Source organism: Centrocercus urophasianus, unplaced genomic scaffold (assembly GCF_019232065.1).
Source record: "Centrocercus urophasianus isolate 14NV4802_14NV808 unplaced genomic scaffold, USGS_Curo_1.0 seq_2, whole genome shotgun sequence".
In the NCBI taxonomy this organism is placed as follows: Eukaryota; Metazoa; Chordata; class Aves; order Galliformes; family Phasianidae; genus Centrocercus; species Centrocercus urophasianus.
Window position 1 is genome coordinate 9,810,006 of NW_024884755.1, and position 14,779 is coordinate 9,824,784.

Consider the following 14,779-nt stretch of genomic DNA (forward strand, 5'->3'; position numbering starts at 1 on the left):
CCTCTCCTCTCCTCTCCTCTCCTCTCCTCTCCTCTCCTCTCCTCTCATTTTTTTTCCTTGGAAATGACAAAAAAGATGTGAAGGCATATTGAGATGGCCTCCAGCATTTTAGTGATGTGAGTGTTCTTGCAAATAATCTGTTAAGATAAAAGCTATTTATTAATTCTGATCCTTATGTGTAAGGATTATTGAATTAACTATTCTTTAAACTCTCTTTGGGCTTCTGGGGTAGTTTGTAGGTTCGACTTCAATTTTATTACAGTACTGTCAATGCCTTGGATTTCAAATTAAGTTTTTCATTCTTTGCAGCCAGAGCTGAAGCACTGGATAAGTGGCAGCAGAAAACTTTCATCTACATTGTCTTCAGAGTATCATTAAGTGGCGTTTCAAATGTGTGGAATATGCTACATAAATTGGCAACATGTTTCCAGTGGGTGAAAGTAAGTAGCACATCCAATTGTGTGATCTTCTGAATAACAAGTCGGATATGCTTATCTCCTCTCTTCTCTCCAGCCTGCAGTGCTTGTTCAATACAGGGAGAATTTCTGCTGTGACTAATCTCTTGCTTGTTGTGATCTGTCAGCTACTGTATCTCATGCAGTTTCACGGAGTTTATCCATTGGTCTTGAGCTCAGGACAGCTGATGATGTAGGACATAGAGTGTCCTGCTGTGCATTTTTTGAATCACACTTGTTTAATGTATTGTTTGGAACATCAGAGAATCTCTTGAAAACTCGCAGCAATGTAACAATGAAGAACAGAAACGTAATACATTTTCTAATATGTAGGTTTAATTTCATCAGTGGAAAAGATTCATGCTTTTCTTATTCTGGGCCTCAGTGAGTGAGTGACTAATTCCATACTTAGTTTATTTCTCTGATATTTTCTGCAATACCCTCAGCTTAATAGAACTGTTCAAAGATGGGTTTGAAGAAATTGGTGGTGACTTAGGCTTCAGAGAAGGAAGCTGCAGAAAATGTGGAAATGAGGCAGTACCAGAAACCCCAAACACTGAAGTAGTTATATTTGCTGCCCTTAATGCCTTAAATTTTCCATACCCTTGTGACTTTCAGTTTTGCTATTGCTGAAACCTCTTCAGAGGTGAGAACTGTCCACCTCCAGAAATATCCATGCTTTTTTAAAATTAACAGAGGAATGGAGTAAATGTAATAGGTTACAAATACATATATGCTACCATTTTTACAGCCAAAAGCATAATCCTGTCTGAATTGTGTTGGATAAAGATTACAAAGGCAGGATATGAAAGCGCTTTGTCTAGCTGACTCATTCACAGTTTTTACGTTCAGTGCACTGAAGTTCTGCTTGACAGAAGCTTCATTTCAGTAGAAATGTCCTTGAATGGTGATTATTTCATTTCTGGCAGTCGAATCCGCTGTATAGTTCATCATCCTTGTAAGCAGTTATATAGGATATGTGTAAACGGTCTCCACCAACTTGTTAAGGTATTAGGATGTGTGACAGTGATACATACAACATTCAATTTACTTTAGCTGGGAAATGTGTAAGCTCCTTTGCTTCTTCATTAGGAATGTGAGATTGATGTCCTGTCATTCACTGAGCACAAGGTCCAAAATTTGCAAGCAGTGGTCTGTTCATTTTCAGATGCAGCTTTTCAATTGAATGAAATTAAAGATGATTTGGTTGGACCAAAGACTTCCAAACTGGGCTTCAAGTGAGCATCAAAAAGGCACAGTAAATATATCTTAAATTGGTTGTGCTTTTTTTCACTGAGTCTCCCCTCTGCACAGCTGTGTGTTTCCTCATTCCTGTTTCTTCAATTCATCCAGTTAATCCCTTCTGCCAGTTTCTTACGACTTGGTTCAGGCCTTGTTCCATTCTTTTTTTTTTTTTTTTTACTTCAGAGCTGTGCTTCCAAGCAGATTTAACAAATAAAATGACTGTGAAGAACCGTAAAGGAAAACCCTCCACTGTCATTAGTACATGAAATAACCGAATTTAACGGAGTCTCAAGTTGAGGTCTTGGGGTTTTTTTTCCCTTATCTGACAAAATGTTGTGTCTATTTCCGCAGACTTTTTTACATTTCAGAGTTCAAGCAAATCATTTCTGAAAGCAAGCTTCCTGCAGAGTGACTGTGGGATGTTCCCTCTGATTAGAGTGTGAAGTGGCTCCTTACAAAAGAGGAGGAACAAGCAGCTTTTGTTGATTATCATGTAAACCTGAGCATCCATATGCTTCCTTAATTCTCTTCTCTTTCTTCGAAGAATCTTTCTTTCTTAAATTGTTTCCAGCTGTGCCTGTTCAGGAATGCAAATTTCCTGTTACAGTATCCAGATAATCAAATGGTTTACAAGCTAAATATTCATGTTTAACTATTGTTAATGGAACAAAGAATGACAGTGCAGAGGAAAAGGCATTTGTGAGCTCCTCTGGAGCTGTGACATAGACTTGGCCGCTCAGTCACAAAAGATGCCCAGCAGTTCCCTTAAGTGGGAATATCCTGACTAGAGATTTCCTTTGTGTGTTGCATGGGATGTGCATACTGAAATTCTAAAGAGACTGAGAGTAGGCATGACTGATGAGCTTCTTCTCAATTATATTTCTCTGATAAGAATTTTGTCTGAATGGTCAATCCATGGGGTCAATCCATTATGCTCTCCAAAAGGAATACTACCATAAGTAAAAACCTTTTGTGTAGGATGAAAAACTGAGGTTTACTTGCTGGATTTATAAATGCAGTGTTGCACTGTTTTTAAATTGCCATTTTTCAGATAAAACATCCTTCTTATTATTAGTTTTTAATTCTCTCATAGTAAACCTGGACTGTAATAGGAAAAAATACAGTGTTTCTGGTGTACAAGGTAGATCTTGGAAGAAAATTGCAGTCTTGATTTGTTTCTGCTTAAATGCCATGTGGAAATTAGAATAATTTTCAGTTGTGTAGAATTGCCCTGTCTTATTACAGTGCTAGCATGTTTAACAAGGCTTCCATATCAGAAAATAGTACATCTCCAATTGCCTGCTTTAACCTGCATTACATCTCAATTTATTTCTATACGAGTAGCCATTTCTATAAGTTTTAAGACCTAGATGTTTGAAATCTTAACCCACAAAACTACAACAGCGAACAAACACTTAGGGTATCTGCAGGATTCACATTGCATATGTTTTAGGTATTACAAGTCTGAATGAAATAGGCTCATATATGAGCACAAAATCTTTGATTTTAGTGGGATGACATTCCAAAGTACATCAAATCCAAAGGTTTTTCTTAAAGTATGGCCTGAGAGTCAAATGTCAAGAACAATTTGTTTGTGTCAGTCTCATTGCACACATTTGGTGTAATGAGCTAGACTCTGAATTTGTTACCTCTGCTTTGTTGATGCTCTCGAAGACTTCCTTGAGCTTATTTCCAAGCACCTTAGGAAATGTTGTTAGAACGGTGTAAGATGTATATCCTGGTCACATAGATACCAGAGGAATCATTATTTTGTTACAAATCAGCATGCCTTCTAAAAGGACTGAAACTCAGGTCGTATTGACAAAAAAATTGTCTTCAAATGCTGAAAATAATGCACTGTCAAACACTCATCTCTGCCTTTTCCCTCTGGGAAATCCTAGCCTTGTTTGGGCTACAGTGTGCTCTGCCCTGTGCACTGGAGCACTTTTGCTGGGCTATGTTGCAGGAAATGGAAGGCTCCCATGAGGCAAGGCATTTTTTTCTAAAGGAGTGACTGCACTACACAAATTGCAGACTGGCTGTAAGAGAAGAAAAAAGTTAGAAAGACTCAGACCTTGGCTAAGAAACTCATCAAAAGTCCAAGACCCCATGAGTCAAAACAATGTGAAGTATTCTGGTATTAGTTGTGCAATATGTGTTCCAACAAAATTAATTTCTGACAAAATTTCAGTAGTTATTTTAAAGGTGGGAAGTGCGAACCAACAATAAGTAACTCAACATTTCTCAGGAAAAATATTGACAGAAATCTTCAATTTGCAGTTGTAATGAACTCATTATATATTTACTGAGAAAACTGATGTCAGTTTTAATTATAAATGTTCTTTACAGTTCTTCTATTATGGCTTTCCCAAGTAGTAGTAGTAATAACAGTAGAAAGAATGTAGAGGACTAGAAAATTTAAACAAAAGGAAAAACTGAATTATGTCTTGCATGCATTTTATACATATACTACTGACTACTTAGCCATTCAAGGTTTCATACACTACAAAAGCTGTATTCAGTTTTACTTAGCTCATTCGCTGCCTCAAACATGGATATATTCTTTATGCCATAAACCAAGATGAAATTTGGCAAATTTAGTTACTTTGAAATGGTTAACCAAACTGAAGAGGAAAATAGTTAAAGAAAAACTTTCTAAAAATGGTTTCAGTATCTCACAGGAGCACTTGCTAATATAGCCATGCAAACATGCAATTTATGTGGCTTTACTAATTTGAATGAACACTAATAAAGTCACACAAGTTGCCATTGGTAAAATCTAATGTAATGCATAGGATTTTACCACTTTATTCCTGACAACCTGCATTTGCAACCATTCAGTTACTTTATTTTAAAATGGCTTTTCAATTATATTCTAATGCTGTAGGGGAAAGCCTTTTGACAAAGGTATGACATAAACCATTTGTATTGCAGTTCCATCATAGTTTCCATAGCTAAACTAGACTGGACAGTTCATTAAAAAGAAAAATTAATAGTACAAGGTTGCAGGGAAACAATAACAGATTATGACTGGCCTGTGGCAGCCTACCGAATTCATGCAGTGGAATAAAAATGATTCCCCTGTCTCATAAATGAAGGTTTGTTCCAAGGTTTTAGGCTAAGTCTATACTTCTATTCCTTTACAGGAAAAAAAAAAAAAGAAAAAAAAAAAAAAAAAAAAAAGCAACACAGTTTCTTGTCTGTAAAAGCAATACTTTGTAATTCCTGCTGAATATTAACTTGCAATCTTTTGACATACAAAGTACATATTTCATTGTTCTTTGAATGCATAATAATGTACATAATGTGAAAGAGACTGCACTAGAACACAGCAAATCAAAAACAAAATTCAGAGCTGGGCAGAGGCATGACTTTGTCCCATCCTTTCTTGTTTAAAGTAGTAAGTGCTTCATACCAATCTGAACTTGCTGTCTTCCTGCATGGTAAAACCCTCAGATTTGTAACTCATCAGCATTTCTTTTAGGTCCATTGCAGCTGCCTGTGTACCATCATTTGTGATTTATCTCTTCCTTAAGGTTGTTCTTCAAGGTATAAGCAAGTCTTAACAGGTTCTTTCTAGAAGTTGCTGCATATTTTCCTAATTTTGTGGCTGGATTTTTCATATAATTCTGGTATTCATGGCAAGTATGCAGGCTTATATTTTATCATTGAAATATGAGTTTTATTATAGCAGTGCTGTAAATTCCTGTCTTAGATGATATTTCAAACAATATAGGCTCTGGGATACATTAACTATTACTTTTGGCTAGTAGCCACAACCTTCTAATGAATTCAGCAGAATAACATAGAGGCCAGAAAATGAGAAATCTGACTCTGACGTTTGCAATCAAATTCAGGACTGACCCGCCAGGATATTCTCTGGTTCTGTTTATGAGAACAATCTCCTTTTTCAGACAGCTTAAAATACTGAAAAGTGATGGTTCTGAGAGCTGATCTCATTGTGCATTTACAAGTTTATACTTGCTATTACAAGGGAAACTTGGATATTTGGCCTCCCATCCTCCTTTCCCTCCTCCCAGAGTAGAAAAACAGATTATGTAACCTTAAATGCCTGGTCGCTGGTCATAGGCCTTCTGGCTATCTTGGCTGTTTCATGCTATAAGCTATATTTTGTAATCTATGGCTGCAACGAAGCAAAAATAGCCAACCAACCAAAAGACTCCCTAGAAATCCTGAGCTGTTTTCATGCTTTCACTGCAGGCAACATGCATGAGCAGCAGTATGTTGGAGAGCAGTCTATTGCTCTTGGTTTTTAAAGGGAATGTGTTTGCATGAACACTTAACACTCATTAATGACTGTTCATTTCAAGATTGGATACTAACTGCAAATTTCATTACTGTCTTCTGTTTACATGTCTAAAGGTGCTGCTTTTGTCTTCTCTCCCTCTCTGCCCTGCATAAGGGCAGGAGAGAGCAGCCCCATCACAGGGAGCAGTTTTTCAGTGAATCACAATGACTCACTCCAAAGCAAGTTCAACAAAGACTGTGTTGTGCTACTTCAGAGTGAACGAAGCCAGTGCCCAAGCAGCTACTGCTACTCTGCAGCTTGCAGAATAAACAATATTCTACAATAGTTGTGTTTACAAGGAACCTTGCATAAAATGAAATTACCTTTCTTTTCCTTGTAGGCCTGCAGCAATTTGATTTGCTTAAAAGTGCTTTTGCTTAACAAGTATAAAGATAAAAATTAATTATTTAAGTGGAAAAACTTCTCAGCAAGGAATAGAATGATAATGGCTTTTTGAAAAAAAGCCAAAACCAGCTCTCCTGTACAGGGTTGGTTTGCTGCTGGCCCAGGCATTATATGGGTTAAACTTCTGCTTCCCACATCCTGGTAATTCCTTTCAGCTCGGGCTCAGGTTTTTTTAATTCAGATCTTTAGTCCTTTGTGCAGGTGAAACACTTTGCCTGTGAGCTTGTGAGCTGTCACTTCTGCGCTGTGCCCAGGTTTCGCACTAGTCGCTTGATTTCTTCATCAGTTTATAATGCTGCTGCATGTGCAGGTCTCGTAGGCCAAAGGAACAAAACTTACATGCAAAGCTGAGAACATCTCACCTTTCTCTTTCTTCATGGCTCTGTGCTTCCATTATTAAATAGACATTTAGAAAACATTCATATTACCATTTTTACTTCTACATAGTCGTGCTTGTTGTGGTTAGATTTAACTATAGCTGTGCTTACAAATAATGTAGCGTTATACAACAGATCTGATCTTCATAATAAGTCCTACCTGCTTCTAATATATATTTATCATTCGTTGGGTCTGTATCTGAGCTCACCTACTGAAGCTTAACCTAAAAGGGATCCACAGAAATTGCACAAATAGCTTTAAAAAATCACAGTACGTTTTTTAAGACAGTGTTTACTCTGACAGACATTGCATCTGAACAAGGAATATGACTGTCTGTTCAAAAAGATCCCAGTTCTTGGATGAATCCCCAGATCCCAGTTCTCCAGCTGGTGCCTGTCTGGTACTCTGACCACTGGATTTCCAGGAAGGTATTTTTGGTTGTAGGTGAAGGACAGATGGTACCAAATCATTCCTTTTCCTTTTTGCTCTCTCTTGTGAGTCCTTGTGCTCAAAGTATCGTTTTTGTTCTTCAAAGTGGCAAGAAAATACAGTGTTAGTGTAGCAGAAGAACAGTATATCACTGTCCCTGGATGCTTTATTGTAAAACAGAAAAAGAAACCAAAGAAATTCAAATATTGATCCATGTGAGTTAGTCTTATTCAACTTCACATTGTTTACTGTAGAGATCTGAAGGAAAAAGAAGACTAGGATGTTCATTGTTATTCACTGAGGAAAACAATGCCCCTAAAGTTTTACATATGATTTTATAGGAAGAACTCCAGATTTTCTGTAATGTTAGCAAAGCCAGCAAGTACTGCATTGAAATTCTCTGGAGTCTGAGGTACCAGGCTAAACCAAAGAAGAAGGCTGAGATTCTAGCAGTACGCTCTAATGATTAAATCAATGGATGCAGCAGGTTGCCTGATTGGTGTATGTACAATTTCCACTTTGGAGAATTTTTAGCAAAATTTAAGAAATTTATTTGAAGAAAAACAGAACCAAAATTCAACTCGTGGTACACTCAACACTCTGTAACTAACAATTTTATCTTGACTTGCTAAGCAAGAGAAGTACACGTAAAATCATTGTTTCATATTTGAAAATTCATTGGAACTGTGAAAGGCCCATTTCTCTTTGACTAATTGGATATACAGAGGTTAGAGGTATACGAACTGTTGAGTTACAATGCAGAGAACTTTCTTCTTCATGCTCTAAAAAACATGATGTATTTCTGCTTGCATGGAGAATGCCATTTTGTACCATACACTTACACGTTAGTCTTAGGCTTTCAGTCACCTTCGTATTGTCCACCACCTGCTCACTTCTGAGACAGTAATTTGGGCTTCTAGTTCACACCGTCTCTCTTGGGCTTAACACATATGGTCTCTAAAAGCTTTCTATTGACTCATAACTTCCATTTTCTTTCTCTATACACTCCCAGGACTGTCAGTAGTCATTTTAGTTTGTTTCTTACTTCAACTGTCAAGTAGAAATTTCCTTTTAAAAAATGAAAAAGGTCCAGAGTTTGTAAGTATTCCATCATTTTTCCAATAAATGAAGCAAGTACAAATGTATTTAGAAAGATTTGGTGGCAGACACTCTCATCTCTCTTTACCCTACCAGTTCCTGTTCCAGAAAAAACATAAGAACTCCAAGAGCAATTTATTTAATTACCATTATAGGAGACTTCAAAGGAAATTGGTTGGACTGAAATAGTGATGTCACCCCAGCAACTTTTTGAAGATAACATTTTTGTACAAAATCTGCTGAATGTTAGTGTATGTTTAACAGAGGGGAAAAAACCAACCAACCAAACAAAAAAAACCCACATTATTCCACACCTTTGACTCAAGCCTTCAGACTTTTTTTTTTTTTTTATGTATACATGTATGTCAATTCTTCTTCTAATTATTATTATTGGCCTCTAGTTTTCTTCTGTCTTTCTTTTTTATCTGTCTAATGTTCAAGTCATTCCATCCAAAAATTGTATTGTTTTAAAGCCAGCAATTCTAGAAAGTGTCAGGCTATTTTCCCCTTTATTTTTCAATCTCCCTTAGAGAGAAAGCCGTGTTATCAATCTAAAATCCAAAGCTTATCTGACTGGCCACACACAAATGCTTCTCTACTGTCGTATTACTTTATAAGGACTCTGGTAATCTAAGAATGGTAATCTAAGATGTAGATACATGCCACAAATCCTGATTATTTCTGTGTTAAAATCAAGGTTTACCCTCAATATTGCATTACCAAAGCCTGGAATTCACTTCCAGAATATATCTAATCATAGCTGACGCATCATCTCAGCTATGAATAACACAAATCTAATGAAAAAAAGTGCTCATTTTTGCCAGCTTCCCATGACCAGCTTTCTGTGGAAAATCAGTTTCTGAAACCAGGCTTTTTGTGCAAGAACAACAATAGGTTTGAGATATTTGACGTGTGCCTCTTACGCATTATATCACAGGCCCCAGCTACAGTAAGCTGCTGTTAAACATCTCTTATTAGTGATATTTATTCAAAAGCATACGAATGCTTTGTCAGAATCATCTGTAATTATAGGTTACAAATAATTCCAATCCACAATCTCTGGGATGTATTAGTGTTTCATATAATCAGTTATAAATATACAATTGAACTGGTTTGACATAGAACAAATGAACAAATTATGTTCATGCCAAATATACTGAATCATTTGCCTTTTTTTTTTTTTTGTAAATATATCACTCAAATTTTAATTGCAAGCTAGCAAGCTTGTCTTATTTTGAGTTACTTATATGCATAGCTTCTAACCTGTAGCACCTTAGCACCATTTTTTTTTTTTTTTTTTTTTTTCTCCTTTCCTTTTTCCTTAATAATACCAGGAATTATGTTTTAGTCCTTACAACACTGGATTGTGTCACTTGGAGCACTGAAAATACTAATGGTTCCTTTGATTTATGCTGAGAGCAGATTGTGATGCACAGGGAGCCAAAGGGAAAGTTGTACCTAATGGAGGTATTATTTTGCTTCTGTGTGTGTGCTGTTTTTAAGTAAAAATATTCTATACTGACTACATACAACAAGACATCCCAGAAAACACTCATGAAGATGTTGTTTGAGTTATTATCTTGTGATTTAATGGATTTAAAATAATTGGCTAAATTTACAGTTTGTATTCTTTCTGCTTTACAGTCTCATTTTGTACCTAAAAAGCGATGGTCTCCTTTAATAGAGCTGCTGACACTGCCTTAGGAATGGGTTTGAATATTCAGTTGTTATTGTCCCATGCTGTTGAGTCAGAATAGTCTCTTCATAGTCCCTGTCTATGAAAAAAATAATTACTAATTCAGTTGTTCATTCAAAGTATCTCAAGGTGGCTCTTTATGGAAGAAATTTAAACTGGAACAGTTAAGCAGATGATCAGAGAGAACCTTATATATGTGCCTGGCTGAAGAATGTGAACCCTTCCTTCCAAGAAAGCTACGAAGGAGAATTTGATTAAAAATTTAGCTGTCACATTTCTTTCTTTATCAAATGTATTTGAAAATGAAAGAGACTCTAGGTAATTCACTAACTTGTCAAGTTTTATAAAGATAAGAGTTACAGAGAATCTAATTACTTGAGCCTCTCTAAATGAGAGTCACTCTGCTTGCTAGGCATAAGCAAACTACTGTCTTTTCAAGGTGGTTTATATGTGCTTCTGAAGTGGTGATCTTTTCTCTGAAGCTTCCCTACTTGAGGGAGATCACATTGAAGGGGAGCAGGGAGATCAAGTAGTCTAGCAGAATTATATTCAAAGTGGCAAAACATTTTACAAGAAGGAAGCTTTCTTTGGTGAACAAACCGATTAAAGATTAGCAGAATAATGCATTCCCCATTCAGACATTTTATTTCTGGCACAAGCTATAATACTTTAATTTGAAGGAAAATAATTTTAAAAATATTTTGTTATTCTATAGAAATAAAATTATACAGGAAACTCAACTGTAAGTTATTTCTGTGTACTGCACGTGCTTCCACTTGTGTATGGGGTATGTGAAAACTGTGCAATACCCACTTTGGGTAGGTGGTTTCACCACTTAGCAGGACTTTTAACAGAATAATGAAAATGCTTTGGCACTATGAAATGTAGAGAATGCTGTTCTGTTGTGCAGCTTTCATGTTCCTTAGTATTGACTTCTGTTACGTAAAATCCAGAGAACATGCTATAATAGTCCGGCATTTCAGCAGCACTGAAGCTGCCTCAGAATAAAGCTGTAAGTACAACACTACAGATTCTGTTTAGATTTCTGACTGTGTGGAGATTGTTAGCCCTTCAGGAGGAGGTTGTAGAACAGAAGAGAAATTAATCATTTGTTGTAGTTCGAGTTGGTTTGGTTTGGTTGCTGGATAGGCCTGCCTGTAGTCACTAGTTTTTGCAAGTTTCTTGGTTATCATCATTTAGTCTTGAATGTCTGTCCTATTTTTGTTATGCACCAAAAAGATTTAGTCACAATACGAGTGTTATTTGCAAGTTCCTAGAGAAAAATAAATATTCAGGGTTGGCTTACAGTGTGAGCACAGTATTAATAGTTGGGAGTAAGTTGATGTTAGATGTCATTATTTCTTCCTTGAGGTGTCTTTTATAAGCACTTCCATAAATAGGGAACTACACTGAAACAAGCGTGGACATAGGCTGCAGCTATAGCAGGTGTTGAATGTACAGGAAATTAAGAGAATTTTGACTGAGATGCACAAGAATGTAATTACTATTTAAAATAAACTCTACCAAGAGCTCAGTCATTACTTCAAATGACTCTATCAATCACCATGTTCTTTAATATAACTACCTTTCTTACGCTGGTTGTTTTCCTGTAGTTTATGCTTAAAAGCAGACAGTCTCTGTCACATTTATCTTAAGTTGATCTCCCCAGGGCAGCAAGTAATCGTAAAACTCTGTTTTCAGCCATTTTTCATTTCCCAAACCTTTTAATATCACTCTCTCAGGCTTATTTCTATGTCATTCGCTTCATAATGTACTAAGTTGTCTCCTACTTTCTACTGCTTTGTATGAGGAACACCAAATGGCAATTTCACTGTTCTTGAATGATTACAAATTAAATCAAGTCTAGTAAAAATACTTTCCGTCTATGATGATTGCAGAGGTAGATACTGAAGGATATATCACGTCATCAAGAAGTTATTTTTCTTCTTTCCAGCAAAATGTTTTAAAAGAACCATCATTTTGTGGTTCTTTGTCTGTGGTTTCCTAATACTGAGTCTCAAAGCTGCTACAGAAAAATATGGCTACATTTCAGAAACTATTCTTTTGGAGCAGCTGGGGATTATTGGCTTTAAATATTTTAGTAATCCAATACAGTGCTATAAAACATAATTTAAAACTGCAAAGGATTAAGATTCCTTTGCATAGAATTCTACAGAACTCAGAATAGGATTCTACAAAGCTTAGTTAGCATTTTAAAGTACCTTTTATTGCTAAAGGTGAAAATCACCAGTTCTTCTAAGATTTTATTAATATTTAGAACATGCAAATCTTACTATAGAGGAATTGTGGCTGTTTGCAGACCATATAGAAAATTATGTATAAGACTATCTCTGCAAAAATGCAAGCTTGGCTGATAATCCTTTATAACTTCATCATGCTCCTATGCAAGACAGTGTAATATAAACAGGGCAGGTGTGGGGGTTTCCATTATTCACCATAATAACTAGCAGATTTTTTTTTTCCAAAATGCCTTTAAAGATGAAAAATGTCCCTTTTTGGACTACTTTTGCCTCATAAGATCAGGTCTGTTTCATGAACGACGCAAAAGACTTTTTATCACTGTGCATTCAGATGAGGGTTATTTTCTGTTTGCTCCAGTGAGACCTGAAATACACTTCAACACAAAGAGAGATTCAGTCCCTCAGTAGGGCTCACAGGGAGTCAGTTGCTGGCAGTCTGCTTTAGAATTACACACTGGGAGAAATGAGATTTACCACTTACATACATAGCATGAAAATCTTTTAGTGTATCAGAGATCAGAGCTTTTGTCTCTTAAACAAAACGTTTTACATTAGACTACTGGATACTGGCTTTCAATGCTTGACTCCTAATTGATAATTATATATATGACTAATCTCATGGGATTAGTCATATTCATGAAGTCAGATTGCTGGGTTAGGAGGCCTTTAATTTTTCATTTTCCAATTTTTTATGTGATAAGTAAGGAAAATGATTCTAGTGCTTAGAGGAGGATCTCTTGATAAATGAATAGAGCTATAAGTCTCATGGCTGCCAGGGGAGAAGGGGTTCACAGGAGGAAGCAAATATCCATATTCTGATGGAATGATTTCCCAGCTGGAATGACGTGCACAGAGCTATCCTGCTACTGTAGTGCAGCTAAAACTTAAAACCCAGCCAATGTAGTCTTGTCCTCTGGATCAGCTCATTGCATTTAAAGCAGACCTTACAAATGATGATATGCTTGTGTTGCACTTTTCTGCATATCATATAGGTAGCTCTGGGAAGGAAAGACGAAGCGTACTGTGGTTCCAGTGGAAAATTGCAATAACCCTGATTCTAATCTTGTTCAGATTCAGGGTATCTAGGATCTCTCAGAAAGAGATTGGCATTTTTCAGGACAGAAATACTTGTTTTCCTAACTGGCTTTTCCATATGTGTGGTGTGGGCTAGGTGTGCTGTGTAGAGATTTGATACTTTGCGTTATACTATTTCAAGTAAATAAAATGGTGTCTTCTTTCTACCTTTCTACATTTTTTTACAGTGAGGTTGTCTAAGCTAAAAGAAATATTCAGCAGTTGGTCTGATAATATGTTACAACTTAAAATCAAAAAGTAATTGATAAGATTAAGTTAAATGATGAGGTTATTGATTCTCGGTATTTTATCTTGTTTCATAATCAAAAGAGATCGGACTAATGTTATGCCTCTGTGTACCATTTTCTTGACAGGAGTCAAGGAGGGAAACAAAGTTTTGTTTAATTGTTAAATGGGAAAAAAATAAATAAATAAATAAATAAATAAAAAATTAGGCTGTGAAGATGTATGAGACTTGTTAGATAACTTTCTGCATCAAGTATCGGCTTCACTCAAAAATATTTTCATATTAATTGGTAGGATTTCTTGAAATTCCTTAAGATCAGATATTGGAATGCAGCAGTCTACAAGGGTGTAAAAATACATGGCATATATTGAAATTCTGCATTTGTGTGTGCACTCTGCTACACATACCAGTCAGCGTACATTCAGCAGTGCATGTGAACATGAGACAGAAAAATGCTGGGAAACAGAACTAGTCCACTTATCTCAATTCATGTGTTTTATTAAAAACTCCTAAAGTAGTTAAATCATGCTATGCCCTAAAGATTAACCAGTGTGGGCTCAGTGGAACTCAACTGATTATTTGATCTGGAAATCTTCTTCCCACCTTCTTTTCATGGGAGCTGCTCATTTTTTGTGACCCTGATTTCCACATTCAAGTAAGAGAGAGCTAATCATTTCAGTGAAACCATGGATCGCGAGTACCAAGCCTGCTCAGAATGCTCTGTCCCAAACAGAGATAAATGTCCAGGTTCTTGCTGGCTTTGCTACAGCTGGCTACACGGAGGTGTAGCAGGTCCCTCCAGGACCCTCAGTGCCATGGACAGTGGTGGATCAGCCTGCTGTGCTCCGTCCTTCTGTCCAGATCTCAGGCATTTTGAGAGCTACAGAACTAAGAGGATCCAATATTTATTCTATCAATAAAAAACTATTAATTTATTCATTGGACAATAAAATGAATTGTTCAACTTTTCAGCTAATTCTAATTACAGTTGAAATCTCATTTGGACTGGGAGTTTGCTCTATTTACTTGAAACTCTTGCAAAACATTTCAGAACGAATCATCCATTATTATATTGCTTCACTGTGTTCTTGTCTGCTTTCTGCCAAATGTAGTCCTGGGAACAATTGATATTTTAATGTATCATCCAGAAGTTACAGCCTAGACAAATCAGAAAAAATTGTT

General features: G+C 36.3%; 1 protein-coding gene across 5 annotated transcripts in view; it reads left to right on the plus strand.

Annotated features, from left to right (window-relative positions):
* CDH11 (cadherin 11) overlaps positions 1 to 14,779 on the plus strand; it is a 154,873-nt gene that overhangs the window by 115,853 nt on the left and 24,241 nt on the right. For 3 of the 5 annotated variants that reach the window (XM_042821533.1, XM_042821531.1, XM_042821532.1), the window contains one exon: positions 310 to 440. The exons of 1 other annotated variant lie outside the window; for it this stretch is intronic. The gene's annotated coding sequence lies outside the window, so the exon portion shown is untranslated. Of the gene's footprint in view, positions 1 to 309; positions 441 to 1,623; positions 1,694 to 14,779 lie in introns of all 5 variants that reach the window. One more of the 5 variants, XM_042821534.1, reaches the window with a different exon arrangement.